Source organism: Balaenoptera acutorostrata, chromosome 9, assembly GCF_949987535.1.
Source record: "Balaenoptera acutorostrata chromosome 9, mBalAcu1.1, whole genome shotgun sequence".
Classification (NCBI taxonomy): domain Eukaryota; kingdom Metazoa; phylum Chordata; class Mammalia; order Artiodactyla; family Balaenopteridae; genus Balaenoptera; species Balaenoptera acutorostrata.
Window position 1 is genome coordinate 26,586,121 of NC_080072.1, and position 16,229 is coordinate 26,602,349.

General features: G+C 40.8%; 1 protein-coding gene across 4 annotated transcripts in view; it reads right to left on the bottom strand.

The window, feature by feature from the left end:
• The window catches only part of HIPK3 (homeodomain interacting protein kinase 3), a 95,737-nt gene extending 81,380 nt beyond the window's left edge, over nt 1-14,357 (bottom strand). For 2 of the 4 annotated variants that reach the window (XM_057552510.1, XM_057552508.1), the window contains exon 1: nt 13,758-14,357. The gene's annotated coding sequence lies outside the window, so the exon portion shown is untranslated. Of the gene's footprint in view, nt 1-12,894; nt 13,190-13,757 lie in introns of those variants that run through there. The other 2 variants (XM_057552509.1, XM_007181043.2) reach the window with 2 other exon arrangements.
• Nucleotides 14,358-16,229: the final 1,872 nt, after the last annotated feature.

Here is a 16,229-nt window from a genome sequence, read left to right on the forward strand (position 1 = left end):
TTGGTTTTTGGAGCTTTGGGTCATTATGCAATTTCTTCAATCAACAGAGACTAAAATTAGTATTTTAGGTCCAATAAATTCAACTAAAAAGGTCTTTTCATTCTTGAAAGACAGAGAACCTTAGTACTAGTCTATACAAGGCTCTATAATAGGAATTTAAAAATGGAACTATATGTCTAGCAATATTCAGGCAATAAAAAGCAGTATCTAGTTACACTTCCATTTTTCACTTACTTTGTTTAAAGTGCGTATTTATAAAAGACAAAACAGCATGTCTTCTTAGAAATAAAAGACAAGGTACACTAGAAAATAAGTTTTTAGTGTGAATAGTAAGTTTAACTCTTCATTGGACATTTTAATACCTATATCATTAAACAGGTCATTTTACCAGTATTATATCCAGGAAATTACTGACACTAAAACATCTCATGTAAGAAACCTTTTCATATAAATGAACCACCACAAATTGTAAAGCTTCATAAAATAAACCTGCTGTCTCAGGTACTCACAAAACATTTATTTGAAAACACTAAAGTCTTGGGTATTTTCCAGCAGTATTGTGAGCAAAGCATCTAGGGAATGTGTTGACTATAACACAAATCAGCATGTTAAATAACAAGCTTCATCTGACTTAGCAAAACATTCCAACTTTTGGAACAGAAAGTGATCTGTTGGACATTTCAAAGCTGCTAGAATTCACCCTGCTAATACAAGTTTTTACTTTAGAAAGGCTAGAAAAGAGTTAATTAAAAACAGTGCTTAAGAACTACGCTTACTAAAGCATATAATTCTCTAGATTTTTTTTAAAGCTATATAAAAATCAAAACTCAGAAATGGAAACATCGACAGAAAAGTTGAATAAAAATGAAAAGTTCACCTGAAGCACTCTTTATTGAAGTAAACTTTAAGATTAATAATTCACATCTGGTTTATAAAACATGTACAAAAGTAAACTTTATTTAAATTCGTCACACAATATCTATCAATACCAATACCTACCAATGGATTGCTAGAAAAATTAAACAGCTTTACATCTTTAGGTTATGAACAACTCCCTTACTAGAAAGCCAAATGAATTATTTTCTACTTTGTAGGAAATTTGTCCCAAAAGAACCACCACAAAACTTTTATTTCTTATAAAAATCCTTTAGAACCTGAATTATTAAAGATTAAGAAGGCAAAGGTCAAATGATCCTTACCAGAAGAATATCTCCTAACCTAAAACACCTCTGAAACAATTCAGAGGAAGCTGAATCGTAGATTAATAATTTGATCAAATGTCCACTGTTGATAAAGCAATATAAAGGAAAAGATTATGCTGACAAATAAGATTTTTGTAAGAGATAATAGTTCAAAGTTCTAAATGAACATTTACAGAATTAAAGGTCAAGTTCTATAAAACTTTTCTAAATTATGGGCTATGCTAAATAAACAACTTTTACATTCACCTTTGTACAGCATTCTACATTCAGTACTACTCAAAGAGTACTATCACTCCAGAGTAACGTACGCTACAAGAATTAGAAGTCTAAAAACCAGTGTGGGGGCTTCCCTGGTGGCGCAGTGGTTGAGAGTCTGCCTGCCAATGCAGGGGACGCGGGTTCGAGCCCTGGTCTGGGAGGATCCCACATGCCACGTAGCAACTGGGCCCGTGAGCCACAATTACTGAGCCTGCGCGTCTGGAGCCTGTGCTCCGCAACAAGAGAGGCCGCGATGGTGAGAGGCCTGCGCACCGCGATGAAGAGTGGTTCCCCACTTGCCACAACTAGAGAAAGCCCTCGCACAGAAACTAAGACCCAACACAGTCATAAATAAATAAATAAATAAATAAATAAATGAACGCGAATTTCTTTAAAAAAAAAAAAAAAAACAAAAAACCAGTGTGAAGTGGTAACAGTAGCTGCCCCCCTACCAGGCACACACTAACAACAGTTTTGCATTTCTAAGAGCTGAAAAGACAAAAATTTACAGCTGTATAAGCCTGATTTTAGTACTTTTAGTTTTAAAAAATCTTTATGAAAAACATTTTAGGGCTTGAAAAAATAAACTGGAACAAAAAATTCAACTACTTGTTCTTTCCAAATTATGTTAAGACCCTACATGGTCATGATGTGACCTACACTGCTAAATCCAAAGCTGTTTTTTTCTTCCCTACAATTATGTTTTCTCTATTCATATTTGGTTGCCAGATATGCCGCTTTATATAAATGCCCTTTTTTAGGAATTTAGTGAAGTACCTTCAAAAACCTTTCTAAATGCAGAAACCTTTGAGTTTCAAAATTTAAATGTCATATATACCTTATGAACTGAGGATGATCTTTCACAATGGCATCAGGAAATCCTGTGCTTCAGGAAACTCTCTATGGTATCAAGTGAGAAACAACAGAAGGAACAAAAATGAGACTATGTTAAGAAAAATAAAGATCTCATTCTTATTCTCATGACAAAAATTTGAGGAAGAGGACAGGGCAGAGATTCACAAAAGGTATCCTTAAGAAAGCCAGAAAAAACTAGAACAATGTAATTCATAAAGCCCTAAAGAGTAAAGAAAACAATCAGCTTCTCAAAAGTACTCCCAAAGATGGGACTTCCCTGGTGGCACAGTGGTTAAGAATCCCCCTACCAAAGTAGGGGACACGGGTTCGAGCCCTGGTCCGGGAGGGTCCCAAATGCCGCGGAGCAAATGCGCCACAACTACTGAGCCTGCTCTCCGCAACAAAAGAAGCCACCGCAATGAGAAGCCCACGCACCACAAAGAAGAGTAGCCACCCCGCCCCACCCGCCCCCCCCACCCGCTCGACGCAAGTAGAGAAAGCCCTCGTGTAGCAACAAAGACCCGATGCAGCCAAAAATAAATAAATAAATAAATTTTTTAAAAAACAAAGTACTCTCTAAGAAAGGACACTGAATTCTTAGTAATTATCAGAACTGCTTCTGTTTGGCTCTGACTACCACTAATCATTAACTTCTTAAAGTGACATTGTTGGGTTGCATATAACAAGCTGTGAACTAAAACTGCAGATTTATATGCATTTAGCAAGGGTCACATAAATATTTCTTCTACAAGCTCCACAGAAACACACTGAAAAAAAATTTTTATATTGGTGTAAAAAGCCACACTGTCATATAGGATACTACACAATTATATGTATCAGAATTATAATGACAAAAACTTATTCAGATTTATCTGGCTAAAGAGGGTTTTTAATGCCATAAACATATAAAAAGATAAAAAGATGATTAAGAAAGTTTAATTCAAAAAAAAAAAAAAAGAAAGTTTAATTCACAGAAACAGACTCACAGATATAACAGACATGTGGTTGCCAAGGGGGAAGGGGGGATGGATTGGGAGCTGGTATTAGCAGATGCAAACTATTGTGTATAGAATCAATAAACAACAAGGGGGATTCCCTGGTGGCGCAGTGGTTGAGAATCTGCCTGCCAATGCAGGGCACACGGGTTCGAGCCCTGGTCTGGGAAGATCCCACATGCCGCGGAGCAACTGGGCCCGTGAGCCACAATTACGGAGCCTGCGCGTCTGGAGCCTGTGCTCCGCAACAAGGGAGGCCGCGATAATGAGAGGCCCGCGCACCGCGATGAAGAGGGGCCCCCACTTGCTGCAACTAGAGAAAGCCTTCGCACAGAAACGAAGACCTACCACAGCCATAAATTAATTAATTAATTAATTAAAAAAACAAACAAAACATCACAATTAATACCTTCTGTTGATTAAAATATGCTGTTAAAAAATCAATGGGCAGGCCACAAAAATATTTAAAAAAATCAAAAAACAACAACAAGGTCCAATTATATAGCACAGGGAACTATATTCAGTATCCTATAATAAACCATAATGGAAAGGAATATGAAAAACACTATATATATATGTATATATGTATAGTGGAATCACTTTGCTGTACAGTAGAAATTAACACATTGTAAATCAACTATACTTCAATAAATTTTTTTTTTAATACTCAAAGCACTCTGTACCTTTCTTTTTTTTTTTTTTTTAATTTTTATTTATTTATTTATTTTTAATTTATGGCTATGTTGGGTCTTCGTTTCTGTGCGAGGGCTTTCACTAGTTGTGGCAAGTGGGGGCCACTCTTCATCGCTGTGCGCGGGCCTCTCACTATCGCGGCCTCTCTTGTTGCAGAGCACAGGCTCCAGACACGCAGGCTCAGTAATTGTGGCTCACGGGCCCAGCCGCTCCGCGGCATGTGGGATCCTCCCAGGCCAGGGCTCGAACCCGTGTTCCCTGCATTAGCAGGCAGATTCTCAACCACTGCGCCACCAGGGAAGCCCAATAAATTTTTTAAAAAAGAAAGTTTAGTTCAGATTGAAGTTGCCTAAGTAATATCTAATACATTTTAAGTTCAAAATTAAGGCTAGCTATTGATCCCATGGCATAAAATATAGAAAAACATGCTAAATCATTTGAAAATGGCCAAAAAGTAGTTATAGTTTACTGATGAGAAATTTATTCTCAGATAATAACTAAAAATTTCTTATTGGCCAAAACTGACCTCATGTCATTTTTCAGGCAACTGCATAAGAGGCTAGATAAAATCTCAGCTATAAAAGTAATGATTACATATTAATTATACATGATGAATATGCCAAAATGGTTATTTTATAACAATGTTATCACTTAAAATATTATTTATTCATAGAAACCTTGCAAATTCAAAGAGTAAAAATTATCACTAAGCCATTATCATTACCTGAAATCAGACTTCACTAGAGTGGCATGGACAGAGAGCTACACTGCCAAGAGCTAAGAAGTGAGTAGAAATTCAAGTAGAGGCTAGAGTACACATTACGAAGTGTGGAAGAAATAGAGTAGGGAAGGAAGATAGGTCCACAGACCTGGGGAGGCACAATTAAAAGATGGCTGCTTAAGGATGCCAGATACCTGACCATTTTAAAAGGCTGAAGAAAAAGGGCCAAGAAAAAGGGGGAAATTGAAGTTATCGGACAGGTTCAAGATGCTGAAAAACACAATTCAGGATGAAACCCATAAGAGAGAATAGGGAGTAATCTTGGAGGGAAGGAGATATTTCTTTTCTTGAGAGTGTAGTGAAAACACAAAGTGTGTACTGGTAGAAGTTATGCTCAGAGGTAGAGGGTTGGAAATTTGGAGTAATTCATGCCTGTTAACCTCTACATGAGAAATAGACTCATCTGTTAGAATTAAGGAAGTGAGGGGAAGAGGAGAGTTTTGGGAACTCAAATGTGTCTATGACACATTCACAACTGCTTGGTGAGGTACCTGTCAAGCTACTCAATAAAGACGCTATCCTTTGATTAAAGGATATGAGTATAGAATGCCTGTATTTGATTACTTTTATAATAATTATATTTGATTCCCCAATGTCAACTAGGCACTTTAGGAGATATAAAGAAAACCTTTAAGACATGGTCTCTGACCTCAAGGAACAGTTCAGATACTATTTTATATTTTTTAGTGTAACCCTTCCCCAAAACGTAAGGTATTAGGTTACCTTTTAACAGGTTATAAATTGAGGTATTTCATTTTCTTCCAGTCAGATTAATAGGAAACAATTTCAAGCTAGATATACCTTCAGATATGAGATACTTTAAAGAGATTTTACAAGTTACAAAGTAGCCACTAGAAATACTTTCAGCAACGCCACACTAGGCTTAGGGCAACTCACAAAGCAAGCATTCCAACTATTTTCTACGCAAAAGCTACTGGCAGCAACTATACTCCAATTAAAAAAAAAAAAAAAGCTATTGGCAAACCAATTATGCTATAGTCCCTAACACCCTAAGTAGGTTTCCATGCAGAATTCAATTTTGGGGAATTCCCTGGCATGGTGCTTTCACTGCTGGGACCTGAGTTCAACCCCTGGTCGGGGAACTAAGATCCCGCAAGCTGCGGGGTGTGCAGCCAAAAACAAAACAAAACAAACAAACAAAAAAACCAAAAAAACCAAGAATTCAATTTTAAATACACATATATAAAATATCAAAATGTTACCAAATTGTCAAAGCTCGTAAAGAATGTATCATACAGCACTTCCCTGGTGGCGCAGTGGTTAAGAATCCGCCTGCCAATGCAGGGGGCATGGGTTCAAGCCCTGCTCCAGGAAGATCCCACATGCTGCAGAGCAACTAAGCCCGTGCGCCACAACTACTGAGCCTGCGCTCTAGAGCATACGAGCCACAACTACTGAGCCTGAGTGCCACAACTACTGAAGTCCACGCACCTAGAGCCGGTTCTCCGCAACAAGAGAAGCCACCGCAATGAGAAGCCTGCGCACCGCAGCGAAGAGTAGCCCCCACTCGCTGCAACTAGAGAAAGCCCGCGCGCAGCAACGAAGACCCAACGCAGCCATAAATAAATAAATAAATTTATTTATTTATTTTAAGAAAAAGAATATATCATATACAACTATAATAGGAGCAACACAATACTTGCCCTTTGCACGACTGTTTTTAAGGACTCCAAGTTAAACAGACTTTGGATTTACACAAATTAACTACACAAATAATATCCCTTCTGAATAGTGGTTTCAAAATAAGTTACAGCTAGCAATTTCAATATTTTTTAAAGTACCGTAAAATGGAATTCTATCTATACGCTGTTTTCACCTATTTTCTTTCCACAGGTGGCATAAGAGAGAGGTTTGGAGATCTCTGTACTCCAAACTGAGAAGGTAATAATATAGTTAGAAAAGGCAAACCTTTAACAACTTTCTCAGGCAATGCAAGAATTGTGCATGTTCAGAAGGAAAAACCCTGAGAGAACAAGAGAACTAGATTAACCATATTTGAGAAATGACCAACTCCTTCATTTAAATTAACATACAGCACGTCTCTATAAGGCAATTATACTACTAAACTGGTAAAAATAACTGGTAAAAATAAAATTTACTTCCTCAAAGTAGGGATCATCATGTCTTACTCTCTTCATTCACAGCACAGTACACCTTGCACTTAATGGGCACTCAAACTAGATAATATAGTTTTCAAACACTTATTTTATCATTGTTTTACCTGCCATAATAAAATTCATTTATTTGCGGTCAGAGTCTGTGATCTAGCTACAAAAAAATATTTAAAGCATACTAACCAGATTAAAAAGCTAACACTTTTAAACCCAATACTATTCTTATCTAACTTAAAATACAAAACTACAACTAATATACTATAGAGATAGTTGTACTGTCTCCGATGAAACTGATTACAAGTTGGCTCAAAATGTGTTTGTTTTGTTTTGTTTTGAGAATGTAGTAAAGCGTAGCATCATAGCAATAGGCTATCTAGCATATAACCTGTAATTTCAATTGTGATTTTAAGTCACTGTGCCCTATTTAACCTCAATAGAAGTTGTAATAAATTACAGATTTAAAGTCCTCAGAAGTATTAAATTATACTCTAAAAAAATGTCTGTAGAAAGTCAGGTTCAATTTTCAATATGTTATCAGTCCATCTGACTTATTAACTATTTAAGACTGTAGCATTATTTATCTAAAGTAGTATAGTCTACCAAACCTACAAGACTCTTACTGTATTATTAAACAGATAACACACAGTCAAAGTAGGCACAAATGAAATTTTTACGCCTTTAAAATAATTGCTTTATAGGGGAGAAAACATTTTCTAAGCAAGTTATTTTCTGCAAAGTTTACTATTCTGTTTTTTAAAAACTGCAACAGATTTTGTTTAATTTATGAATAATATACAACAAAGTAGGAAGAAGTTGAATTTAAAACTAATATTAGTGTTTTTAGTAAATCAAATACTTTTTTTAATTTCTAAAAGGGAATAACTGGCTAGTCAAATGCAGCCAAGTTTTATATTTTCTATCAAATTCTAAAGACAATTTTCTTGGTAAGCCATATGTAATCAAATATAGTTTATAATAAATGACTACAAAATTTTAAAGAGGGGGAGACAGTGACTCATATTTTGTTGATTTGATTATTTCAATATCAATCAAGCCTAAACAATTTTTTTACCAATTAGAAAAGGTGTTCCAGCATTAATAATTATATAAAATAAAGAATTTATCTGACCACCTCTGGCAATCCTTTATTTTCAATGTGACCAAGGGTTATACTAAATAATCAGTCTTTCACAATTTAGATCCTTACCTAAAGGAAAAAGGAGAGCTCAAAGGAGCAAAGTATTATACTTCTCTTTATGCTTCTCTACATCTCCACTTCTTTTAGGTGTAACCTTTTTGGTTAAGGAGACAAAAAAAAAAGACAAAGCAGCAAAGAAAATGCAACATGAAAAAGTATCCGGAAATCTAATCTTCAAAAGAAGAGACGGCGCTTCCTTGGTGGCACAGTGGTTAAGAATCTGCCTGCCAATGCAGGGGACACGGGTTCGAGCCCTGGTCTGGGAAGATCCCACGTGCTGCAGAGCAACTAAGCCCGTGTGCCACAACTACGGAGCCTGAACTCTAGAGCCCACGAGCCACAACTACTGAGCCCACGTGCCACAACTACCGAAGCCCTCACGCCCAGAACCCATTCTCCACACAAGAGAAGCCAATGCAATGAGAAGCCCACGCACCACAATGAAGATTAGCCCCTGCTAACAGCTACCACAATATTTCACTGACATTATAACTAAGAGAACCGTGGTTTCTAGCAACTTGAACATTTAAATCAAAACAGATTTCTAAGTCTCCCAAATCCAATTAAGTCACCCCCACTACAGCCCAGCTTTTTCTACCTCATCTGTCCCCCTACCTTCCCTCCCATTCAGTCTCCCTTAGGAGTGAAAAGTTCTCAGAAAATTAGAGAAATTATTTGGGTCAAAAAAAAATACATTTCAGGTAAAAAATATTATCCTTGGTTTGTTTCACTTCAAAGACTTCTCTGTTAGAATAAGATAGCTTTCTAAAGTATTGACTTGGCATTAACAACTAAATATAAAACACAAAGTAAATCAGTTTAATGACTTAGCTGTCCCCAAACTACAAATGCCATCCTAAAAATATAGTATTTCCAATACTCATCCAGTTCTTTTAATTTCCACACAAGTAGTAAGAACAGAGGCTCTAACACCCTAGCATACAGTGGTATGCTTCAGAATCTAGGCAATATGTTGCCTTTGTGTAGTGACACATGGCCCAAGTATCAACTGAGGAGAACAGCATGATCTGCTAAATCAGTCAAGGCCTAATTCAACAAACATTTAGGTAAAGTGTATTACATACATCCTCTAAATATCTGTTCTACCTTGGTCCCAACAGTGATTAAGATAAAGCCCAAAACAACAGCTGTGACAAAGCTACAGAAGCAGCACTCTAACATTAAATTGTTCTTCCCCAAACCACTCTTTCTTTTTTTTAAACAATTTTATTTATTGATTTATTTATTGGCTGTGTTAGGTCTTTGTTGCGGTGCGCGGGCTTCTCATTGTGGTGGCTTCTCTTGTTGCGGAGCACGGGCGCTAGAGCACGCGGGCTTCAGTAGGTGCCGCGCGTGGGCTCAGTAGTTGTGGCTCATGGGCTCTAGAGCGCAGGCTCAGTAGTTGTGGCTCATGGGCTTAGTTGCTCCGCGGCATGTGGGATCTTCCCGGACCAGGGCTCAAACCCGTGTCCCCTGCATTGGCAGGCGGATTCTTAACCACTGCGCCACCAGGGAAGCCCCAAATCACTCTTAATTATACCAACCCAGCCAAAAGAAGTGGACTGTATTTCCTCAAGTCGGTCACATAAGTGCTTTGGCTATCCTAAAATCCTCCACTGATTCAAAACTTCTACTCCAAATCTATATTCCCTATATTCAACTTATGTTAAATGCTTAAAGGTACTAGACAAAATGTTATTTTTTTAAGCAGTTGAATCCAGAACCAGTAAGGACATTTCAAATAATTTATTTAGACTTACATATGTATCATACAGAAAGGGTTCCCCATGACACAGCTTTCAGCAAGTGGGGGTGGGGGGCGGGAGGGAACACCCTTTCAAAAATAATAAAATACACTGACAGCTTCCTTGATTTTAACAAAGTTCTAGGAATTTGTCATCAAAAGTAACTTCCAATTTAAACATACCACACTGGGACTTTCAACTTCAGATATTAGGAAATTAGGACAGCTGCAAACCCAGAAATTATACATGAAGATTTCTTTTGGCAGCAACAATGTAATCATGTAGCAAGTTACTTTATGTCCTTTAATAGTTAAGAGGCAAGAATAATTCTGAAGGAATATTTTTAAATGTGGAAAATTTCACAGTTCCTTGGAATACCTTTAAATCTAAATATTGCCATGACATTTTCGTCTCCAAATTCAAATGTATGTAAAGTTGCAATGGAAACTATTTTTCAAACCTTTGAATTAACTAACCACCAATAATGCAATTCTAATCTACCATATCATCACCCTCAGTGGTGAACTGCTACAATCAGAAAAGCATATTAAGAAAGTTAACTTCAAAAGTTACCAAAGGGGGCTTCCTTGGTGGCGCAGTGGTTGAGAATCTGCCTGCCGATGCAGGGGACACGGGTTCGAGCCCTGGTCTGGGAAGATCCCACATGCTGCGGAGCAACTAGGCCCGTGAGCCACAACTACTGAGCCTGCGCGTCTGGAGCCTGTGCTCCGCAACAAAGAGAGGCCACAATAGTGAGAGGCCCGCGCACCGTGATGAAGAGTGGCCCCCGCTTGCCGCAACTGGAGAAAGCCCTCGCACAGAAACGAAGACCCAACACAGCCAAAAATAATAAATAAATAAATAAATAAATAAAAATTTAAAAAAACAAAAACAAAAACAACTCACATAAAAAAAAAAAAAGTTACCAAAGGGTGAGAGAGTGGCATGGACATATTTACACTACCAAATGTAAAATAGATAGCTAGTGGGAAGCAGCCGCATAGCACAGGGAGATCAGCTCGGTGCTTTGTGACCACCTAGAGGGGTGGGATAGGGAGGGTGGGAGGGAGGGAGACGCAAGAGGGAAGAAATACGGGAACATATGTATATGTATAACTGATTCATTTTGTTATAAAGCAGAAACTAACACACCATTGTAAAGCAATTATACTCTAATAAAGATGTTAAAAAAAAAAAAAGTTACCAGAATAAGTCATTCTAATATTCAAATGGAAAATAACATGCAAACAAGTATTCCACTCAATGGATGTGAAACAGGCTTGGGAAACAGCATTTTAGCACTCTGAAATTTACATTTTCCTCTTCCACCCTTACATATAGATGCCCTCAATGCTGATGTATCAAATATTTAAAACGAAGCTCAATCAAAAAGTTCACTTGACAGCTGTTGCTATTTTAAGTTGCAAGAAAAAAAGGGGGGGGGGCGGGCTTTCAATAACCTGCATTCAACAAATACTTATGTGCCCTGCCATACTAACTACAGCAATCTACCTCTGTAATTTGCACCGTTTTATGATACCCCATGACAGAAGATCCAAAAAATTAAAATAGTATGATCTGAAACTTCTTTTCAAGCATGTTTACAAGAAGAATTATCTCATAAAAACCATCCACTTTTATGTGACTCTAAAACTCCATGCCCAGAAGCCAATGACTAGTTTATAAGCAATATAATGACAAATTCAATGGAAAAGATATTATGACAATAGACTAAGGCTGGCTCACCATGTTATGATCTGCTTGCCTAATATGCATGTTTAGCTGGTCAGCAATGTCCAAATATAAATCTGAAATATTTAATGGCTGGTTCTGTTCTAGATTTCAAGCTCATTTTATCTTTCTAAAACATAGTTTTAATCTAAGGTTCTCCACAAAAAAATTTTTAAATACAGTCCCTAGAGTATAAAAAATTAAGGAACAAATTTTTCAATTTTCCCATAAATGCAGAAAAAACTGCACAATGAAATGTCCAAAGTATCAAATATATCAGCACACCTTTACCTTAACACAAATTAAAAACAAGTTTCAAAAATAGAAGAAAAATAAACTTCAATGAGGTTGAGCATTATGTTTCATAAATAAGAGTTCCCTGTACTTTAGGAATGCACCCATAAATATACCAAAAAATACTTTGTTGATTTAAAAGTAAGGAACTTTATTTGGTTGGTTACATTTCAATTACTCTTAAGTGGCATATAAAGACATAAGGTAACCAACAAAACTATAAAAACTATGTTTCAAAAAAAGGTCAGTCTTATTTTGTTTACTTAAATACTAAGTTTAATCATGACTTATCAAAATCTTATCATGGCTCACTGTATAAAATTAGCACCGCACTTGCAAGCATAAGCAGAATCTAGACTTATCAAACATATGGTGAGGCATGCCTAGCTTCTGAAAAATCAAATGAGAATGCAGGATTAAAATGTCTTTGGTTGGGTGACAAACAAAAAACGATCCTGTTTAAAAGTTTGCATCAAAAATTTGATCAAGAGAATCTCTTAAAATTTTAAAGCGCCCAGCAATTAAATCTTGGAAATAAACTGAAATGGTTTAAATATAAATCCTTCCACTTCAGAAGCTAGACCTAACAAGCAAATACCTAAAATAGAAAAAAAAAAAAAAATTCGCCCCCATCTCCAAACTACTAGAAGGTATGCATAAACACAGGCACAGGCTGCTCTACCAGCTAACTTTTCTGGCCCTAGACCAAAGAGACATCAAAGCTGACAACAGAACCAACCATGAGCTTGCCCTGTAAACTAGACGATAATCTGAAAAACTTCACTGTTGCTAAAAGGAGCTCCTTTTAATGAGAAGCAGCGAACGGCAGGTGGAAAAATAAATTCTAACAGGGCAGCAAGAGGTTGTGAAAACACGGTTCAAGGACTGAACGTGTTATGACTGCTCTGTAACAGGTCCAAGGTAATTTACGCACACACCCTTCAAGCGCAATTCCTCAAGCAGAGATAAGATTGGGAAACAACAGGCTTCGGCCAAGAGCCACATACCATTTTAAAACAGCCGTCTCCCTCCCGACAGGAAAACATACATTCTCGCTCATCCAAAGTCTTTCCGCGAGTTCTCCCAGCGCCGCGAAGGGAAGCGGGCGGCCGCCACCCTAACGAGAGACGCCGGCAGCAGACCCGCCGCGCGGCCGCCACGCCTTCCTCAGGCCGCGGCGGGGGACGCGGAGCGGCGGATCACATTTCTCCTCCCCAACAATCACACGCACTCACGTCCCCAGAGGTGACACCCTCCAAACCCGCCGCTCGGCGACGCTGGGGACTGGGCCACAAAGCCAGGGACGCAGCCATCGGCCGCGGCGCTCAAGTTGCGTGCGTGCGTGTGTTTGTGTTTGTTCCCCTTTAATGAAAGACAAGAGGTCTCCGTAGTGACGGCCCAGGCTGCGGTGAGGGAAGAGGCCCCATGTGGGACTAAACAAAACTTCGGTTGCTGGGAAGAGCCGTTGCGCAACCCTGGCAGGGGGCGGCGGGGGCCGCCCGGCCTGGCCCAGCCCAAGCGCGGCTTCCCCGAGGCTGCGCCACCGCGCGCAGGAACCACGCGCGGCCCCCGCGTCCGGCGGCCTCGGGCCCGGGGCGCCCCGGCCTCAAGGGAGACGCCTGGCCCCGCCACCCCGCGGGGACCGGGACGGAAACGCGGGGCATGAGGGCACAGGGGATGCGGATGGGGGTGCAGGACGCGCAACGGGTGCGGGCCGCTCCGGGGACGTCGGGCCCGCGAGGGTCCGGGGGAGGGCCCCGCTGGCCACCCCCCCCCGGAACGCAGGCGCGGCCGGTGGAGCCGGTCCCCCCGCCCCGGGGTGGGGACGCCCCTCGCCCCTCGCCCCTCGCCCCTCGCCCTATTCCCTTACCTTCCTAGAGGCCTGCGCTCTCCCCTCTTCGGGCGGCCGCAGCCCTGAGCATGTCCGGGGTGGGTGCGGGGCCGTGTCGGGGACAGGGAGCCAGGCGCTTCAGCAGGCGGCACCACCCAGCCCGGGCTCAGCCCCTCTCCGCAGCCGCTGCCATCTTGTCCTGGCGGCTGAGAGGAAACGGCGAAACACCCTCCCCCGACCGCTGCTGCTGCTGCTCTGGCTGCTGAGCGCCGGGCCCGTGTCCCTCATCTTCCTTCCCGGGGATTTGGGGTGGGGACGGCTTGGCTAGGGCGAAGGGGTGGTGAGAGGTCGGGCGGCCGGCCTCCCACTGCTGGGGCCTACGGGCGGCGCGCGGTGCGGGGCCCGCGGCGGTTGGGGCCCATTCCTGACGCCCCCGCCGAGAGAGGAGAAGGAAGACAACAGGGAGCGGCGGCGGCGGCGGGGCCCGCGGCTCGGTCTCCTCAGGTCGCTGCGCTGCCGGCAGTCGTCACGGAGGCGGCTACCGCCGGCCGCCCCACTCTCGGGCCCCTCCTCCGCGCCCGCCGGCCTCGGTCGCCGCCTCCGCAGCGCCACCGCTCGCCCGGCCGCTCTGCGCGCCGAGCCCGGGCGGCCCCGCTCGGCTCGGCCCGCGGCGCCTCTGTGAAGCCCCTCCCCGGGGCCCGCCCGCCCGCGGCCGCGCCCTTGTGTTGATAGCTTCGAGCCCGCCTGGCGGCCGGCGGGAGTTTGACCCGGAGCTCCCTCACGCCAGCGCCCCCTTTACTGTTCCGAACCTCAGTCTTCGGCCCACTCCGCCAAAAATATATATTGTAAAAGGATCCTAACACCAAAGAAAGGCTGAAAATGCGGAAGCGGATTTTACAGGCCTTTCGAGATCCCGTAATCATAGTTTCCCCTGCCACCCCTTTGGGATCTGTTTCTTGGCTTTTTTTTTTTCTTTCTTTTTTTAAGGTCTAATAATAAGGGGAAATGCTTAAAGTGAACAATCCTAGTCTAAAATAGGTCCTTCCCGCTCCCCCATCCCAAAGGGTCAAGGGAATTGTAAAAATCAGGTTAAAGAACGAGGAAAAGGCCCGCGTGGAAATTTTCCAAGAGCATCTCTGTGGTCCAAACCCCCGTAAATATCAAGTTCACCCACCTCTGCGTTGATAATTCTCCATCAAGGTAGTCAGTTCCACTCCCAGAGACTAGTTACCTCCCTCATGGAGACTAGGAAATCAACAGAATGGCCCATCTCAAACAACGGAATCACAGAACCATAGAATTTTAGAGATGAAAGAACGTTAGAGATCCTTGGTCCAAACTCTTTAAGTAGGGCAGGGGTTCAAAGAAGTTTAGGTTACCTACCCAAGGTTATACAGCCAAGCCCAGGTCTGCACTCCCTCGCTCCTTCTCTTACCTATCAAACAACTGACCTTCTAAGTATCATTCAGAGTTAATCTTTTTAAATATTCGTTTCTTTTTGTCCTGAATTAGTGTTTAACCTTTTGGGAACACCTTTCTCTGAGGAGTGGAAGTACCCTCTCTTTGTTCCCTTCATAATCTTCACTAGGAGGATTGAACCTACCACACAAGGATTTATCCCCAGACATTTTCTATTGCAGTAACTGAGGCAGGGCCTAAAGGGAGTGGCAAATTGCTGCATATTTAATTCCACACCTTGACTCCCTGCTGCTTTTCAAACTGGGAGAAGAGTATTCTGAAGAATACCTTTAAAAGAGAAAAAGGATAGTATGCCCTGAGGCAGTAGGAAATAACATTTTCGAACAACAGTTTTCTTCAAGTTAGGATAACCAGTTGCAAAGGTTTCCAAAATAGAAAAACAAAACACTGACTGTCTCTCAGATAGCAGCATATTAGCCATTCCTTTTTACTTAGTATTTAGTTACTTTTGATTTTTTTAAAAAAGTAATAGTTAAAAGAACCAAAAAAGGATAAAAACATGACTCAAAGGAGAAAGTTACAATAATAGAAAAATCTATCAGTGAAACAAGGAAAATATTCCACTAGAACTTCAAACTTTCAGAATTTTTGCAAAACATTTCTCTGGGTCACCCCTAATGGAAGGCTTCCATTCTCCTTATTACAGCATTGCTACATCTATGAAGGAAGCTGAAAAGGGGAAGGATTTTTTTTTTTTCCAGGACACAGTAAGTTCCAGGAAAGGATCCTGTCATCTTTTTTTTTTTACGATTGTATTGTGAATGCCTAATACACTAGCTGATTTATAGTAAGTCCTTAGTAAATATAGCTGAATAAGTAAATGAACACTATTAGTTCAGGTCTTCCTCCATTTTATACCTATTGTCTCCTAACTTAATCTCTTTACCGCCAATCTCTCCCTCTCCAATCCATGCAGAACACCAACCTCCAGATAATTCTTCAAAGCCCCTGATTTAGCCAGTTTATGAAATTTGTTTTAAAAAATGGAAAATTTTCTCAGTGTTAAGTTTTTTTTAAAATGCAGATTACTGC